At 43.4% G+C, this 18,857-nt stretch overlaps 1 protein-coding gene across 2 annotated transcripts in view; it reads right to left on the bottom strand.

Moving 5' to 3' along the window:
* The window catches only part of bach1 (BTB and CNC homology 1, basic leucine zipper transcription factor 1), a 35,590-nt gene extending 19,104 nt beyond the window's left edge, over positions 1-16,486 (bottom strand). The window contains exons 1-2 of one of the 2 annotated variants that reach the window (XM_012958024.3): positions 16,386-16,486; positions 13,318-13,444 (exon numbers count right to left, since the gene is read on the bottom strand). The gene's annotated coding sequence lies outside the window, so the exon portion shown is untranslated. Of the gene's footprint in view, positions 1-5,681; positions 5,861-13,317; positions 13,445-16,385 lie in introns of those variants that run through there. The other variant, XM_002939146.5, reaches the window with a different exon arrangement.
* Positions 16,487-18,857: the final 2,371 nt, after the last annotated feature.

The following is an 18,857-nucleotide window of genomic DNA, read 5'->3' on the forward strand; positions in this document are numbered from 1 at the left end:
CTACTGTCTGTGATAGGCTGCATATATGAATAACCGATAATACATAAATAACAAATGGGATCCAGCCATTCAAGGAAGAGAACACAGAAAAGGTCAACTTGTGTGCAATGTGGCTTATTTATACCATGCAGTTACAGTCCTACTCCGTACCATAATACTGTATATGCACCTCAGGCTATTTTCTATGCAAAATGGCCCCTAGAGCCCTGTGTGTCAACATACAGAGCTACTAAATTCCAGCTTGGGTAAACACGGCGTCCTGTATAAGAGAAGGCCAACAATACACAGTCCCTTTCTATTCCTTTGGTGTTAGTTTCCCTAAGACAAATAAGCAGATACACAGAGATTTCACATGATGATTATAAGTACATAGGTATATGTGTATACTCCTAAGCGTAAACAGCAAAGAAGCCATCAAATAATAAGTGACCTATGACTTATGACGCATGGGCATTACCTGGCTTTTAAAGGAACAGTAACACCAAAAAATGAAAATATATCAAAGAAATTAAACTATAATGTACAGTTGCCCTGCAGTGGTAAAAGATGTGTGTTTGTTTCAAAACACTGCTATAGTTTATATAAAGGCAAAGCTTATATAGCGGATAAACTCTGTAGAATACAATGGTGTCTTATCTGTTATCTGCTATGTATCCTGTACTCTTTCTCCTTTTTTCCAACTTGAATAGCTGCCCCCATGGCTACAGAGCAGCTTACTTATAAAACTATAGTAGTGTTCCTGAAGCAAACACACCAGGTTTACCAGTGCAGGGCAACAGTAAATTATATTTTAATTTCTGTAAAACACATTCATTTTTTGGTGTTACTGTTCCTTTAAACTCAGAACGATGTGGCCACTAACACGCCAAGTGTTATGTAGAGCTAATATGATTTTTGGCCTCATCCAAGAGTGGCCTATGAAGACCCATCAGACAAGAGCCTTATCAATGCAATTCTTTGTCCAAAGGGACAATTCCTTGTCCAACAGGATTTTCAACCTTGCCCAATTGAGGTTGAGATCAATCAGCACACTGAGACAATGATTTGGTTCCAGGCCCTTTTGGAGTTTTAGGGCCCCCTTATCACATAACAAAGGTACAGATATAGACATAGGAAGCCATTGGTGTGTCTGCCATTCAGTCCCAATTCCAAGAATATCTAGGGCAGCAGAGAAGAGTTCAACCAATATCTCAAACTAACTGACCTAGAAGTTGGGCTTTCACAGGTATTTAGGAGAGCTAATAAGGTCCCCCAGTTTGGAGAAACAGCCCCAAGGGCCAAAGCTGCCCATACACGTTACAATTCCGATTTTTCCTGTGACCATCGGTCGCTCGTACCCTCCATTGGCTTTCAGGGCTGAATCGTCAGATACGGAGGTAGAAACAATAGGAATTCTACCCCTATCTGACGATTCAGCCCTAAATGTAGATTTTCCTCAGGCTCCTTCAATGACCCTCGATCAAAATAATTTGGGCCGCCCAATCGACAAGACGACCGATATCCAAGGCTTTTGCCGATATTGGTCGTCTCGTCAATCCACCATACACGCACCGAATATCATACGAAACCTCATTTGGTACAATAAGAATGGTGCCTGTATGACCAGATTAGGGCAAAATGCTGCTTTTGCAATTGCTTTTTGTCAGGGCAATAACAACCTACTTACAAGCCCTTCACCCTGATATTAAATAGGAAGCATCATAGGCTGCCCTCCAGGGACCCCCCAAAAGCACAGTAGGTGCCCTAACTCAAATAGAAAAACAACTCTCCTCTGCAATACAGCATAAGCCTGAAGGAGCAAGGGAAAGAGCACACAATATCAATATTTTTAGTGGCACAACAATATTAATAAAAGGCAATTGTAGTGTTTGTACTGATAAGTGTGTTCCTGTTGTGCATATCCTTCCCTGCCTTTCCTAAATAAAACCGTACCATATACCTAAAGGCAACCATACCGTATACCTAAAGGCTTTGCCACTATTTTATAAAAAAAAAAGCTGAGCATTTAAAGGGGAGGTTCACCTTTTAGTTTTGAGATTTTTTTTTTGTTGAGCAGCCCTCCAGTTTGGGATTTCAGCAGCTATGTGGTTGCTGGGGTCCCAATTACCCTAGCAACCGGGCAGTGGTTTTAACGAGACAGAGGAATATGAAGTGTGAGTGTAGCCTTAGATGGCAATAGTTTATGGGCTGTAGGGTTCCCCCATCTAACAGATTAAAAGAAGGCAACTAATTCATAAATTCTAGAAAATAAAAAATGAAGACCAATTGAAAAGTTGCTAAGAACTGGACAATCTATAACATACTTAATTTAACATGAAAGCGTACTACCCATATAAGAAACAACGTGCCTCACTTTTGTGAAAAAGTCCCTATATATCAATGCCCTGAGAATGTAAGGGCCCAACCCCCTTCTTTTTTTTGCATAAAAGAAAATATAACCTTCAGTGACTAAAACTGCTGACTTATCAGCCTGGGGGAATATACTGCAGATCTCACCTGTGTTTTCCTGGTCTCCCCTGTGCCAAACTCATCTGCAGCTGGAAAGCATCATTTTTATGGCCTTTTCTGCACTACTGGCTCAGAATTCAGCCATTAATGTTTCTATACTGGTCTTGGTTTCTGCTACATTGTTCCAAAAGTCAGAACCACCAGGGCAGAGAACAGAAAGACTGCGCAAAATTTGTATGTGATGCATATTAAAAAGCTGCTTGGAAATACACTTTACAAAATGTTACATTTGGGTTTAGATGCCCTTTAAGAACTGCAATAACAAGTAAGTTATCCATTTGATTAGTGTAATAGTATAGTAGCCAATACACTAGGGTCAAAGTCAGCAATCAGCCTGCCTGTATGTTTTTGGGATGTTGGGGAAATGGGAGTACAGGTAGGGAATCCGTTATCAGGAAACCCATTATCCAGAAAGTTCAGAATTATGGAAAGGCTGTCACCCATCGACCCCATTTTAATAAAATAATTAAAATTTTTGAAAACGATTTCCTTTTTCTCTGTAATAATATAACAGCACCTTGTACTTGATCCCAACTAAGATATAATTACCCCTTATTGGGGGCAGAACAGCCCTATTGGGTTTATTTAATGGTTAAATGATTCCCTTTTCTCTGTAATGATAAAACTGTACCTGTACTTGATCCCAACTAAGATATAATTACCCCTTATTGGGGGCAGAACAGCCCTATTGGGTTTATTTAATGGTTAAATGATTCCCTTTTCTCTGTAATGATAAAACTGTACCTGTACTTGATCCCAACTAAGATATAATTACCCCTTATTGGGGCAGAACATCCCTATTGGGTTTATTTAATGGTTAAATGATTCCCTTTTCTCTGTAATAATAAAACAGTACCTGTACTTGATCCCAACTAAGATATAATTACCCCTTATTGGGGGCAGAACAGCCCTATTGGGTTTATTTAATGGTTAAATGATTCCCTTTTCTCTGTAATAATAAAACAGTACCCTGTACTTGATCCCAACTAAGATATAATTACCCCTTATTGGGGGCAGAACAGTCCTATTGGGTTTATTTAATGGTTAAATGATTCCCTTTTCTCTGTAATAATAAAACAGTACCTGTACTTGATCCCAACTAAGATATAATTACCCCTTATTGGGGCAGAACAGCCCTATTGGGTTTATTTAATGGTTAAATGATTCCCTTTTCTCTGTAATAATAAAACAGTACCTGTACTTGATCCCAACTAAGATATAATTACCCCTTATTGGGGGCAGAACAGCCCTATTGGGTTTATTTAATGGTTAAATGATTCCCTTTTCTCTGTAATAATATAACAGTACCTTGTACTTTATATCAGCTAAGGCAGGGGTCCTCAAACTTTTGAAACATGGGGCCAGTTCATGGTCCCTCAGACTGTTGGGGGGCCGAGCTGTAGTCTTCAGATTATGCAACCCCCCCTCCCTGCATCCACAAACTATGGCCCGCTTCCTGCTGCATCCTCTGGCTCCCTGCTCCCAACTGCATCTGCAGACAGGTAGTAGCCACAGGTGAGGACGGGGCCAGGTAAATTACCTTGGGGGGGCCGTAGTTTGAGGATCCCTGAGCTAGGATATAATAAATCCTTATTGGAGGCAGAACAATCCCATTGGGTTTCACTAATGTTTACATGATTTTTTTAGTAGACATAAGGTATGGAAATCCAAATTACTTAAAGACTCCTTAGGAAAACCCTAGGTCCCAAGCATTCTGGATAACAGGTCCCATACCTGCACTTGTAGAACGCCCAGGCTAAATCAGAGAAGACATACATACTCCTTACAAATATTGCCCCGCTTAGAATCAAACTCGGGACATTGGGGCATTTTTCCTACAGGATACATGTAAGAACATAAACATGTGACCTCCTCGCTCTATAAATGAAAGTAAAGGCTTGGTATGCCGCTCTCACACAGACAGAAGCAGGAATGCTACAGTAATCACGTAGCCAGTTACAAAACAACCATGTGACCGTCGCTGAACTACACGTTACTGAGTGAATCCCAAATGTCAGACTGGCAGACATGGCCCAACCTTATGTGACAGATCTCTACCTAAGGGCAATCTTGCACCGGGGAGCGTTTGGTTGCTGCTACTTGTTGCTTCAGGTTGCATCTAAAAACTTATCACCTTCACCCGAGGAAAGTACTGCAATTTCCACCAATGTCTATAGATCTGTCAATCTGTTCCCTTCCCTGGGTTGAAGGTAGTTCACCCTCTAATGAACTTTTGGTATGACGCAGACAGTGATATTCTGAGACAATTTGCAATTGGTCTTCATTTTCTATTTTGTGCAGGTTTTTAGTTATTCCGCTTTTTGTTTGGCAGCCCTCCAGCTTGGTATTTCAGCAGCTGGTTGCTAAGGTTCTACTTACCCTAGCAACCAGGCAGTGATTTGAATGAGAGACTGGAAAATGAAAAGGTAAAGTGCTGAACAGAAAGATACGTAAGAAAAAAGTAACAATAAAATTGTAGCCTGAGAGAGCGATACATTGTTGTGTGCAGGGGGGGGGGTCAATTGACCCCCAACTGAAAGCTGGAAAAAGGCAGAAAAAGGAAGGCAAATTATTAAAAAAAACTAAATAATTAAGACCAATTGCAAAGTTGCTAGGAACTGATACACAGGCATTCCCTATATCTGTAACCTTATTATGACTTCCAAGGGGAACTTACACCAAAACAACTGCACCAAAATAATTTCCAACAACAAAATAATGCACACAAAGAAAGGGTGTTTTTGGCCACAAAAGGACATTTTTAAATAAAATATCCATTGGAAGGAGATGGAAGGTTACGATAATGGCAACATATGGAGGAAGCGCTGCAGGGATTTGTAGTTGTACAACTGCTGGAGTGCCTGAGGCTGCTCAGTGCCAGCTCTATGCAGGATATACAGATAGCAGATAGATATAACTGACTGCCTATAAACTATCGCCTGCATATATGGCTATCTATTACATAGATAACTAGGATAGTAATTATAATGTTTGCAGAGGATTCTGGGGGTTGTAATCCAACACTGGAAAAGCCCACGTAAGCCCTAAGTGCCAGCCGAGCATTATATAAGTGACAGTGTCCGTGGAAATGCCTGCGTGCACACGCAGGGGCTCGCATAGGATTGTGGGTACCCGACATGCTCGGTGCGACAGTACCAATACACGCCACTCACCGTTCGGGAGGAATTAGCGGAGCGGTCCCATAGCCCCATCCTTCCACTTCGCTTCCTTGTCCCCTGTCAGCTTCCTGGGCTGCCCGACCCGCTCTGGGCTCCTACACACGTGACTTCGCCTGACGTCATCCGCCGACAGGGCTTGGGCTGGGACAAACTACTCCGGTTCCGAAGCAGCAAGGGAGGGCCGGGCATGGCAGCTTCTCCCTGCTTCCCCCTGTTTCCCTGAATAAAGCCCCTTTCCCTGACAGTCTCTCTGGCCGGCCTGACACCCGCTGTCAGTAATTTGTGCTCTAAACCAAACTCCACTGAAATGCATAGAATTGTCCCCAAGGGCCCCTTATATTGTCCAGAGCAGGGAGAAGGGCCACACACCTACCAACATTTGAGGGTTGCCAGATTTATTTTTCCAAACCAGCCAAAGTCAGTTCTAAAACCAGCCCAAAACTAGCCAAAAGCCGCTTCGAAAGTAGCCTAAAACTAGCCAAATGCCACTTTGAAAGTAGCCCAAAACTAGCCAAAAGCCACTTCGAAAGTAGCCTAAAACTAGCCAAATGCCACTTTGAAAGTAGCCCAAAACTAGCCAAATGCCACTTCGAAAGTAGCCTAAAACTAGCCAAATGCCACTTTGAAAGTAGCCCAAAACTAGCCAAAAGCTACTTTGAAAGTAGCCCAAAACTAGCCAAAAGCCACTTCGAAAGTAGCCCAAAACTAGCCAAAAGCCACTTCGAAAGTAGCCCAAAACTAGCCAAATGCCACTTCGAAAGTAGCCCAAAACTAGCCAAAAGCCACTTCAAAAGTAGCCCAAAACTAGCCAAATGCCACGTTGAAAGTAGCCCAAAACTAGCCAAATGCCACGTTGAAAGTAGCCCAAAACTAGCCAAATGCCACTTCGAAAGTAGCCCAAAACTAGCCAAATGCCACTTCAAAAGTAGCCCAAAACTAGCCAAAAGCCACTTCGAAAGTAGCCCAAAACTAGCCAAAAGCCACTTCGAAAGTAGCCCAAAACTAGCCAAATGCCACTTTGAAAGTAGCCCAAAACTAGCCAAAAGCCACTTCGAAAGTAGCCCAAAACTAGCCAAATGCCACTTTGAAAGTAGCCCAAAACTAGCCAAAAGCCACTTCGAAAGTAGCCCAAAACTAGCCAAATGCCACTTTGAAAGTAGCCCAAAACTAGCCAAAAGCCACTTCGAAAGTAGCCCAAAACTAGCCAAATGCCACTTTGAAAGTAGCCCAAAACTAGCCAAAAGCCACTTCGAAAGTAGCCCAAAACTAGCCAAATGCCACGTTGAAAGTAGCCCAAAACTAGCCAAATGCCACGTTGAAAGTAGCCCAAAACTAGCCAAATGCCACTTCGAAAGTAGCCCAAAACTAGCCAAATGCCACTTCAAAAGTAGCCCAAAACTAGCCAAAAGCCACTTCGAAAGTAGCCCAAAACTAGCCAAAAGCCACTTCGAAAGTAGCCCAAAACTAGCCAAATGCCACTTTGAAAGTAGCCCAAAACTAGCCAAAAGCCACTTCGAAAGTAGCCCAAAACTAGCCAAATGCCACTTTGAAAGTAGCCCAAAACTAGCCAAAAGCCACTTCGAAAGTAGCCCAAAACTAGCCAAAAGCCACTTCGAAAGTAGCCCAAAACTAGCCAAATGCCACTTTGAAAGTAGCCCAAAACTAGCCAAAAGCCACTTCGAAAGTAGCCCAAAACTAGCCCAATATGTGCAAAGAAAGAAAATTCTAAAAAATAAAAGTATATATGGGAAAACATGCCTTTTTAAAATGTATAATCACTACCCAAACCCTGTGCCCCCTGTCCAGTTACTGGGATGGCTGATAAACCCCTCTGCGCCCAGTCCAGCTGGGAAGTCACTACAGAAATGGTACAGACATGATATACATATGGGTACAACTCTCAGCAGCCCCAAGAGATCCTGAGAATTATACCTTAACAGTGTCGGACTGGCCCCCCAGGATACCAGGAAAACTCCCGGTGGGCCCAGGTGTCAGTGGGGCCTCCTGCTCCTGACCATTTGGCCTGTTTCATGGTCATTCCCTATTTCTGAATGGGAACAAAGAGGAGGAATAGATGGAAGAATAGATGCTAGCATGTAAATAAAAGAGTCTAGGAGAATAAACAGGTTGGGCGAGGAAAGGAGGAAAAATAGGTTGGAAAGTGGGCCTAGGGTCCAAGGTTTTCTCGTGGGCCCCTGGGGTCCCAGTCCGACACTGTACCTTAAGGATCAACTGCAGAAAGTAACAAATCACACACATCACAGTAAAAAATAATGGTACAATCTCATACCATAGGGAGCAGGTTGTAGAGCAGACAGGTTGAGCCTAAATAGAATAGAAATGGGAGCCTCTGTCTATACTGTCTAATTGCATGCTGGGTATTGTAGTTTTATATTAATTCTAGCTGTAAGCTAATTGTTAGATACAAACTATATTACCTAGCATGCAGTGGGACAGGCACGTCAGGTTTACTAAGGGAAAAAAATTTGGCTAGTTTCAAAACTACAAACCTGCCAAGGCTCCAAAAAATAGGCCAAATCTGTACCTTGGCGGGTTTGTGCTTTGGAAACCCATCTGGGCTTTAGGCTGATACCACACGTGGCGTTTTTACGCTGTGTATTTTCTTGGCCTAAAAACGCCGCACAAGCCACACATGGCGTTTTTCAGCCTAGTACTGGTGACGTAAGCAAATCCTGTTGCCATGGTGCTAATAGTGCGAAATAGCAAAAAACGCAGCGTATTTCCGCTAGGTCTGGCAGCTGCCTTTGCGTATACATAGGAATAGATTGCTGTGCAAATACTGGCGTATTTCAGCAAACGCTTGAAAAATCCGTGCTAAGGCGTTTTCTAGCGTATTTCCGCATTGTGTGGTTTGCTTCGCGTCTTTTCAAGTTATTTCTATGGATGATGATATCAGGCGTTTTTCAGCCGCTGAGAGAATTAGAAAATATGCAGCGTAAAAACGCCACGTGTGGCATCAGCCTTAAAGTAGTAGCCCAATTTGGCGGAAAACCTGACAACCTGGCAACCCTGAAAGCGGGACAAAAAGAAATGCTGCGCATAGTGTGGCGGAATTATAGAATGGCCAATTCTAAGCAACTTTTCAATTGGTCTTCATTATTTATTTTTATACTTTTAGAACTATTTGTCTTCTTCTTCTGACTCTTTCCAACTTTTTAATTGGGGTCACTGACCCCGGCAGCCAAACTACAATTGCTCCGTGAGCCTACAATTTTATTATTGTTACCTTTTTATTACTTTTCTTTCTGTTCAGGTCCTCTCCTATAAATATATCAGTCTCATTTAAACCACTCCCTGGTCACTAAGGTAACTTGGACCCTAGCAACCAGATAGCTGCTGAAATTCCAAAGTGAAATAAATTCCAAGTTAAATAATTTAAAAAAACACAAGTAATAAAAGATGAAAACCAACTGCAAACTGTCTGAGATTATTACCTAATACTAAAAGCTGACTCAAAGGTGAACAACCCCTGGGAGCCCCTTGTACTAAAGGAATCACAGAGCGAGAAACAAAGGAATGGAGGAGAGGAACGTGATGCGGGGGGGGGAGGGGGGTTGGCGGCCGTGCTGACTCACACCTCCATGTTAATGAATGATGACTTAGCATTTCCCACTTGCTGCACAGCACAGTTGTGTAACCCAAGATTGCGACACTCGGGCAGCGGCGCCGTAGAAAGTTCTTACAGGAATGTTGTGAAATGGAAACACTGACTTTTAACCCTTTCAGCGCTGCTTCTAAATAATAGTGCCAGGGCCTTTAGCTCCTGCACATTAAACTGGAACTCCGTCCAAGAACGACTGTTTTTTCCATTTCGCACAAGGAAAAATGTCATTCTAAACAGCTTTCCAGTTTATGTTAATGGAACATTTCCGATGGTTTGGAAGTCTTTTATGAATGTAACTGGCATTGTAAGTAGTGTCATTTTCTGTTCTCTAGTACTGGCTCTTTAGGGCCCTGGTACACAGGGAGATTAGTCGCCCGCGACAGATCTCCCTTGTTGCGGGCGACTAATCTCCCCGATATGCCATCCCACCGGCAAAAATGTAAATCGCAGGTGGGATGGCATACGCAGCAACTTCGGCGATTTCCGCAAATCGCGCCGCCGCGTATGCCATCCCACCGGCGATTTACATTTCCGCGGGTGCGATGTCATATCGGGGAGATTAGTCGCCCGCAACAAGGGAGATTTGTCACGGGCGACTAATCTCCCTCGTGTGCCACAGCCCTTAAGGGTTAAGACACACAGAGCTACTAGTAGCAGCTACTTTTTGTGCCTACTAAAAGAGACAATGCAGATCATTTACTGCAATTCTCAGTATTGTCTATGGCAGGGTATTTTCTGGCATTTAGTAGCCATTAAAAAGTAGTTGCTACTAGTAGCTCCATGTGTTTTCACCCTAAGGGCTGTGGCACACAGGGAGATTAGTCACCGCGCGACAAACCTCCCTTGTGTGCTCCTGTTTACAGAAATCTGCCCCATCCCGGGGTTCTTCTCAGCAAGCACCATGAAGTGATCTTCTTCTTCTACTTTGTCTTTCCTCACTACCCTGAGTCCGACGCACGTGCAGTGAGGCTAATGCCAGACGAGTCGTAGGGCAGATATTTTCGGCAAGCGGAAAAGCGCTACATGTGCCTGCACCCGAATGAATACCCAAATACCTGAAATACGCATAAAAATGCGAGGGAATGCAAAGTCTTGAGTTTTTATGCGTATATCAGCTACATGTGCCTGCACCCGAGTGTATCTCATTCATTCGGGTGCAGGCACATGTAGGAGGCGTAGGGCGGTATTTTCAGCAAGAGCTTTTCCGCTTGCCGAAAATATCCGCCCTACGCCTCGTCTCCCAGGCTGGGGCAGTTTCCTGCTAATAGGAGCCCAAGGTATGAAGTAAGTAAATACAGTCACTGGGGGTCCATAACTTATGGTACCCTTCAGTGAGTTTAACCTTTCCTACTTCTTTAAGCAATGTAGAAGTCTATTCACCTCCTTCTGGCTTCCGCTACATTGTTTCTAAGTTGCCACCTATTCAGTTTCAACCTGAAAAGTAGGGATGCACCGAATCAACAATTTTGGGAATCGGCCAAATCCTTGGTGAAAGATACAGCTGAATACTGAACCAAATCTAAATTCTGCTATGGAGGCAGTAAGAGAACTGCATGGAAAAAAAAATCAACTTGTTTATGTGACAAAAAGTAAAATGATTTTAAGGATTCGGATTCAGTTGGGCCAGGCACATGGATTCGGCCAAATTTAAATACTGCTGAAAAAAGGTGAATTTTGGCTGAACTGAATCGTGGGTTTGGTGCATCCCAACTGAAAAGTTTGGTTTTGTTTAGGCAGGGGTCCTTAAACTTTTTAAACCTGGGGCCAGTTCACGGTGCCTCAGACTGTTGGGGGGCCGGATCATATTTAGCCCTCAAACTACAGCCCCCCGCTGCCTCATCACCCCTGGCTACTACCTGTCTGCTTCTGCGTGGCAGATGCTGAGGCAGACAGGTAGTAGCCAGGGGTGAGGACGCAGCGGGGGCCGGGTAAATAACCTTGGGGGGCCGTAGTTTGAGGACCCCTGGTTTAGGCTAATGCCACATAGAGCGTATGGAGCGTATTTTCGACAAGCCGTAAACCACTTGGCGAGAGAATATGCTCCATATGCTTAAAAATGCCCCTACCTGTGCCTGCCCCCGAATGAATTGAATACGCTCGGGTGCAGGCACATGTAGCCGAGATCTACTGAAAAAATCTCACGGTTTTTGGCGAGTATTCCATTCATTCGGGTGCAGGCACAGGTAGGAGTCGGAACCAGGTGTGCCAAGAATATAAACAATCCAGGGTGCCCTCTGTATTTGCAGTGTGCCGCCATCATTTTTTTAATCTTGCAGGGACTCCACGGGCTGCACTAAGTTTACAGTAAGATGGTCCGGGACCAGTCTCCTATTCACTCAGCTGAGTGTGCGCCAGTCCTGTATCACTGCAGTGAGTTCCTGGGAGACAGATAACAGCGCAGAACTCACATAGAAGGAACCCTGGACTGGTGCATTTTGTTTAGCAAAGAGAAGCACTGCCCCAAGGATTATATTTGCTGAGGGGTGCCTAACTAATTGCTATATTAAATACGACTTTCCGTGTCTTTTAAAGCATGTTAGAAAGTTGCTTGGACACCAAGGGGCAAATTTACTAATCCTCGAATCCGAATCCCGAATGGGAAAAAAACGGATCAGAAACGAAAATTTTGCGATTTTTTTTCGTCACCGTCGCAATTGTTTCGTATTTGTCGCGACTTTTTCGGCGCTGTCGCAACTTTATCGTATTTTGTGTGATTATTTCGTCACTGTCGCGATTTTTTCGTATTGCACTATAGTAAACAGCGGAAAAACCAATCCGAATTTTTTGTGACAGTGACGAAAAAGTCGCGGAAAATATACGATAAAGTTGTAACGGCGACGAAAAAGTCGCGCAAAATATGAAACAATCGCGACGCCGACGAAAAAATTGCAAAAATACCGATCATTATGAAAAAAACGCATTTGGACGCTTTCGGATGTTCGTGGATTAGTAAATGTGCCCCCTAGTTTCCTAATGTTTTTGGGTAGAGTTCTGCTTTAATGCAGTTGCAAACATGGCAGTAGCAGTATTTATTGTTTTCTTTAATATACACACATAAACATAACTGTATGGATTTGCTGTGGGGGTCAGTATTTTAAACCAGGTGCAGAGATGTCTACCAACTGGCCTTTTATTGTGGAAAAGGGGAGGCAAAACCAGGTCCAAAAGAATTAAGGAAAGTTAACATGTGACTCTTCCTTTGCCTTCTCCAGTTGGACACTGTTGGGTCTGTGAAAGTGCCAGGGCCCCTGCTACTACAGAGAACACAGTTCTTGCCATTGGATTGGACATTTTGGCAACTGTTTGCCTATTGCCGCTGCCTTACTATTTTCCTTTCCAAAAACCGCTGAATCATTTGTAGCTGGAAGGCAGCAATTAGCAAGGAGGATGTAATCGTGAGACAATGGGAGTACGTGAGACACCTGCTCTGGGCTCATAAAAAAATTGTACAGGTGTTTTCTGCTGAACTACCTAAGGTACATTGTGTACACGGGTGGGGGGTGAGGGCTGGGGGAGAGGGTTTGAATTCCCAAATATCAACTCCCAATTATAAATGTTTATGCCACCCTCTGCCAAAACCCCCATCCCCACCAAAACAGCCCTGCTGTACTGTACTGGGAAGGCGGCAGCGGGGTTGGCACAACCAACATGCAAACGTAAAGCACATATCATATTGAATTCTTGGGGGCATGCACTTATGGCGATCAGTGCCACAGTGCCAGGGACAGGAAGCCAAGTAGCCAGACATGGTAGTCGCCAACCTGGCAGATTTGAAAAAAACTAACTGCGGGTTGGTTACTAGGAGTGACTAAGAAAACAATGCATATGTATATTTAACATTTATTTATGTAGCAGTGACACATTGATGCAGCTGCTACTGCTATACTACATCATTCACATCAGTTCCTGCCTGGATGGAGCTTAAAAGTTCCCCATCATTCACACAACACACATTTGCATCAGTTTTTTCTTTATCAGCAGCCAGTTAACCTTTATGTTACTTACTGGGTCTTTGGGTCACCAAGGTTCACCAAACAGTATCTACTGCAATTAGGGAACTCCCATGCAGTTCCAGTGAAGGTGATGTCCCTTCCCAGAGGGTTTTGTTATTGTCTGGGTGCCCAAAAACTCCCTGCAGAGCAAAAAGAGGTACAGTAGGTAAGGGTGGCAAACACATAGCAGAAGGAGGCTTGAGTAAAGAAATAGAATAAAGAAAGTACTAGACTGCTATAGACATGTAATAATGACTATATATAACATGCCTAACTAGCAGTTAGGCAGGTTATATATAGGCATTATGGTTAAACGTGATGGATGTATGTCTTTTTTCAACCTAACTTACTATGTTACTATGTAATGGTCTGATTCACTAAGGGTGATAGCAAATGCCCAGTTCAGACAATAGAGTGAAGGACTATTATGCTAACAAGCGTGATGCAATGGGCAGATAATGTAGCACAGACCAGCCGGGAAATGAGTCAGTGTCATGGGTTATTGGTCAGGGAAGGTATATGTCAGGGTCAGATAACAGGCAGGAGGTCAGAACAAAAATATCAACAAAACTAAACAGACAGTGATAAGGATCTGACCCAAAAGGCACAGATTTAGGGCTGTGACACACGGGGAGATTAGTTGCCACGCAGCAAATCTTCCTTGTCGCAGGCAACTAATCTTCCCCCCCCCCGAAATGCCATCCCACCGGCTAGATTGTAAATTGCCGGTGGGAAGGCATACGCGGCACCACAATTTGCCGAAGTCGCGGAAGTTTCCTTTCAAGGCAACTTCCACGTCTTTGGAAAATCACGCCACCACGTATGCCATCCCACCGGTGATTTGCATTCTAGCTGGTGGGATGGCATTTCAGGGAGATTAGTGTGACCACTCTCCCTGTGTGTTACAGCCCTTAGGGGCAGGACACAGGATTGGACAAGACAGGGCCAAGGACAAGAATCTAGACTAGGGATCCCCAACCTTTCTTACTCGGGAGCCACAGTCAAATGTAAAAAGACTTGGAGAGCAACACAAGCACCATAAAAGTTCATGGAGGTGCCAAATAAGGGCTGTGATTGGCTATTAGGGGCCTCTATGCACACTATCAGCTTACAGGGGCTTTATTTGGTAGGAAATCTTGTTTTTATTCAACCAAAACTTGCCCCCAAGTCAGGAATTCAAAAATAACTCCCTGGTTTGGGGGCACTGAGAGTAACATCCAAGGGGTTGGGGAGCAACATGTTACCCCCGAGCCACTGGTTGGGGATCACTGATCTACACTATACAGACCCATAGCTGGCAGGTTGTTACATGTATATACTGGAAAGCTACTGCAGGGATTAAATGCAGGAAAGTGGTACACTAGAGTAGGTTGGCTCCATTCTGTTCTAGGTTCGATAATGAGCCCCAAACGTCTACGCAGTCTTGTCATGCAAGGGCCCTCAAGGCTACATTCATATAAGAAAGAGGTAAAATATATAAAACTGGGTTTTTTAACGTTCATTAGAATGATCCAATAAGGGGTATAGGCCAGTGCACCCATGTAGTTTATTCCCTGTCACTGCTCCAGAGGCTTGGTCAGTCTGAGACTCTTGTTGCCATACAGCATTTGTCTCCTTAACCTTTATAATTAGGGAGGGGGATTATTTTGCACTGGGGCAGAGAGTTCAAAAAATTCCACCAAAAAAGGTCACAGAGTCATAAAAAGGTTGAGTCCCTCACTGGGAATAACCAAGTTGTTTGGTCTAGTGTAGGATGTTACAGTCCACCCACCATGGTGCATGATGGTAAGAATGGCAAGATAAGCAAAGCCACTTATTCACATATTGCACTCTGCGTATATACAGTAAAAACTCCCCAGCCCTATCTCCTAAGTAAAGATTGTACCCCCATAGCCATTTAGAATGACACTGATAACAATAACGAATGTTTCACCAGTGGCCCAACTGAAATATGGTTATCAGTCAGATACACACAGACACAAGCACCCACGCATAGGTTCTTACAGATACAGCCTGCAGGGCATCATGTGGTTACTGTTGTTTAATCCAAAATCCTCTTACTAAATTGTGTTTAGCACAGGGAAATACATAACTAGGCAAAGTGTTATGGTACCTGTGTACTGTGTTCATTTTTGTGTAAGACTTTTACTGAACACAGACTTGTCAATCTTCCCGTCCGTAAAACCTGTCAGGGGCGGAGCCCAGGGTGTGGTCTGTCCAAGCTTGTTGGGCGTGGCCATAAATCACCTGGATTCAGTTCCCAGGTGGGGATACAGTTTATGGCTATGCAAAGGAAAACTGATATCATGTGGCAGCACATTGGCAAGACATGATTGTGCACTTTTATGCCCTTTAGTTGTGTGTGATTCTGGTGTAATAGTGTAATGTTCAGTGGCTGTAGGTGCAACTGGCCAATAGAGCCCCGTACTTACTCCCTGGTCAAGTGTAAGTGTTTGATGCAGGGCCAGACTGCCCTATACCTTCTGCCTTGGATCTCATCAACTAAAGAAGGTACAGCTGTGTTAGAATAGATTTGTGCTAGAATAAAGTACTGTCAAGTGCATTGTGTATGGCATTTTAATAGATACATCCCTGCAATCGAACTGGCACCCAGCTCTGTGCTCAGCAAATGGAAATTAACAATATATATATTGCAAGTATTGCTTACATGTACTTGGGGCTAGCAAGCTGCTTGCCTTACATAAAGCATGCTTATTAGACCTTAGTAAAACAGCGCCCCTAGTGGTCATAATCAGACTGCTGAGAGCTATAGAGAAAGCCAATGTGAGCACCATGGCAGCACCAGCTTATCCAGGAGATGATACAGCATTTATAATACATAGGGCTGCTTTATATAAAGAAGTGTAAAGCATACCAGTGTACTGGAGGCATACCATAATAGTTACCATTGTGCAGAGAAGACTTTACAGGATCATATAATTAGTATGAAGTTATAGAGTACAATATATGGTCCTTCTTCTATACAACTCCCAGTACCCTTGCATGATCAAAGCAAATCCAATGATACGTACAGTATTAGCAGATACACAGTCTCACACCATAGCCCCAATATTCTCCTACCTTATAATGTCCTTTGTGCAGTTGGACTGAGCACTACTTAGTGCATATATCCCCAATTTCTCTCTTCCTCTCTCACCACATACAGTTTTATGCCAAAAAAAACCCTACATTCTTGCAAAAGAGCAAATATAGCAAAGTGAGTGATAAGGAGCACATCAGAGCGCCGTCCCATTGGCCTTTACTTCTATATCTCAGCCATGCATGTCAGCTGACTGGAGTCGCACCCCTCCTACTGTGCTTCCGACTGTGGAAAATGTCCCTTTTTTTAAAAAACAGAAATATTATATTTTAAGCTTAAGAGGAAGTTAACCTTTTTTTTAGTGATATGACAATTTAATACTCAATTCACCCAAAATATGCTCTGATACATAATTCTCTCCTTGGAGCCTTTGCAGTGTTTGCCAGAGAAATTTATTATATTATTTTTAAAATACAGAGGTTGTTTATAGATACAATCAGAATTCTGGCTGGTTATGTAGAAGTAAAGTTGGGATTATTTGGGAAATTATTGCTTTACAGCCCGGGGAGAGAAGAGATGGTAAAGGGATATTGGAATCATATGTTCTCGTATATGTTTTATTGCGCTTACTGCTGGTAGACATAGCGCGACATGCAAACGTGGGCAATGAAAGTGGCCAGTTAAATCTGTGGGAGATTGAATTGATTGCGGGCACAGGCATTATGGGTAACAGCTGATGCTAACACCTTACAGGTCTGGTTTTGGTCCTTTATTCCTAGGGCATCTGATGTTGCTATCTGCTCTAAGATCCACCATCAGGAATCATTGGCCCCCATATTCTTTTAGGCCCTCCCCTTCATAGGAGCCCCAATTATTAACCCATTGGTCACTAGAGCCCCTGGGTAGTGGGGCCCTGGGAATATGCAGAATTGTTCCCCCAATGAATATAATATCCTGTGGACACACAGCCACATCCCTGATCCACCAGCCTATGATCTGCCCCAGCATTCAACCTAAATCCCACTGGCTTTTCCAGAAGACCCATCCCTTTGCAGCCCACAAATCACACTTTTAGAGGTTTTGGGGCCTCCTCTGACATGGGTCCCCTGACTGCAGTACCCCCTTGATGGTTCCTACATGGAGAACACACATTTGCTGTCCTAGAATTTCTTGGACATGTGGCTGAATGTTTTCCTATGTCTGTAGAATTATTATGAGCCCTGACCATAGGGGATTGGAGGTGCTTGAACCGTAAAAGCCCAACAGCCACTGATGTATTGTATGTTTTGTAACTAAGAATCTATATATCTATATATAGATATCTATATATAATCTATATATCTATATATAAGGTGTTGGGCACCTTCCATTGGCCAGTGGTGGGCAGTTTAGGGTGCTTCTACAGCAGCACGGAGTAATTCCACCCCCTTGCACATACAGCAGGTAGATGTTCCAATAGAGCGGATTATATTATGATTAGTTTGTGACTGTGCTGGAAACAATTAGCGGAACAATACACAAAGTGCCCATAATGAAAGCCTGAGCTGATAATCACTAACATGATGGCACTTTCATTGAGATTTATTGGCCATGCACGTTGCAGCAGCCGGAATCTATTCCCTATCCCCTGAATTGATTTTGATGTTAATAATGATAAAGGGAAACATTCCTTATGCGCTTCTTATTCTTAATGTACAAGATCTGAGATTATCTGAGTGTCCCGCGGGGGGAAAAGTCTTGGCTGAAAAATACGGTATTTAGGGGCAGATTTATGAATGTGCACAGCGGCTTTGAGCAGGAGTAATTTGCTCCCATACACCTCCTGACAACTTGAGAGTAGTGTCAATGCTTCCATTCAGTCTGCCCTGATACATTGTGTCAGTACCAGATGTAATATATACCTTGAGCTGTTGGTAAATCCAGGGTTTCATCAATGGGTTATGCCAATACGCTCAAGTGACTTGCGTCCAGTGAATACCATTCTAATGCGCTAGAGGTGATGCCATTTGCATTTACACAGCATTCAAATGGATGCAAAATTAAAGGAGAAGGAAAGGTAAAAACTCAGTAAGCTTTATCAGAAAGGTCTATGTAAATACAGCCATAAGCACTTTGAGAGTCTTCTCTCAAAAGAAACACAGGATTTCTTGTCTTCTTTTTTGTAAACTTGTTCTTCAGGTATCTGGCTTCCTCTCTCAGAAAAATCCTTCATACCCAGGGCCTGAGTCTGCCCAGCACTCTCCTCTCTCCCCCTCCCTTTTTTTGCTCCCCCTCCCATCAGAATGTGTGATCTGAGCTACCAACGGCTAGAGCTGCAGCACGGAAGCTACAGAGGCCGAGCTAAAATGGAAGTTGGTATCTTAAACAAAAAGGGGGGAGCTTCTAGGGCTGTTTTACTCAGATATGGTAAAGCTTTCTGCAGAATACATATAGCATTCTAGGTGGCACTAATGTGCCGAATCTATTGGCAGTAAAATGCCAAAATGACTTTCCCTATTCTTTAAGTGGGAGCT

This window comes from Xenopus tropicalis, chromosome 2, assembly GCF_000004195.4.
Source record: "Xenopus tropicalis strain Nigerian chromosome 2, UCB_Xtro_10.0, whole genome shotgun sequence".
Lineage (NCBI taxonomy): Eukaryota > Metazoa > Chordata > Amphibia > Anura > Pipidae > Xenopus > Xenopus tropicalis.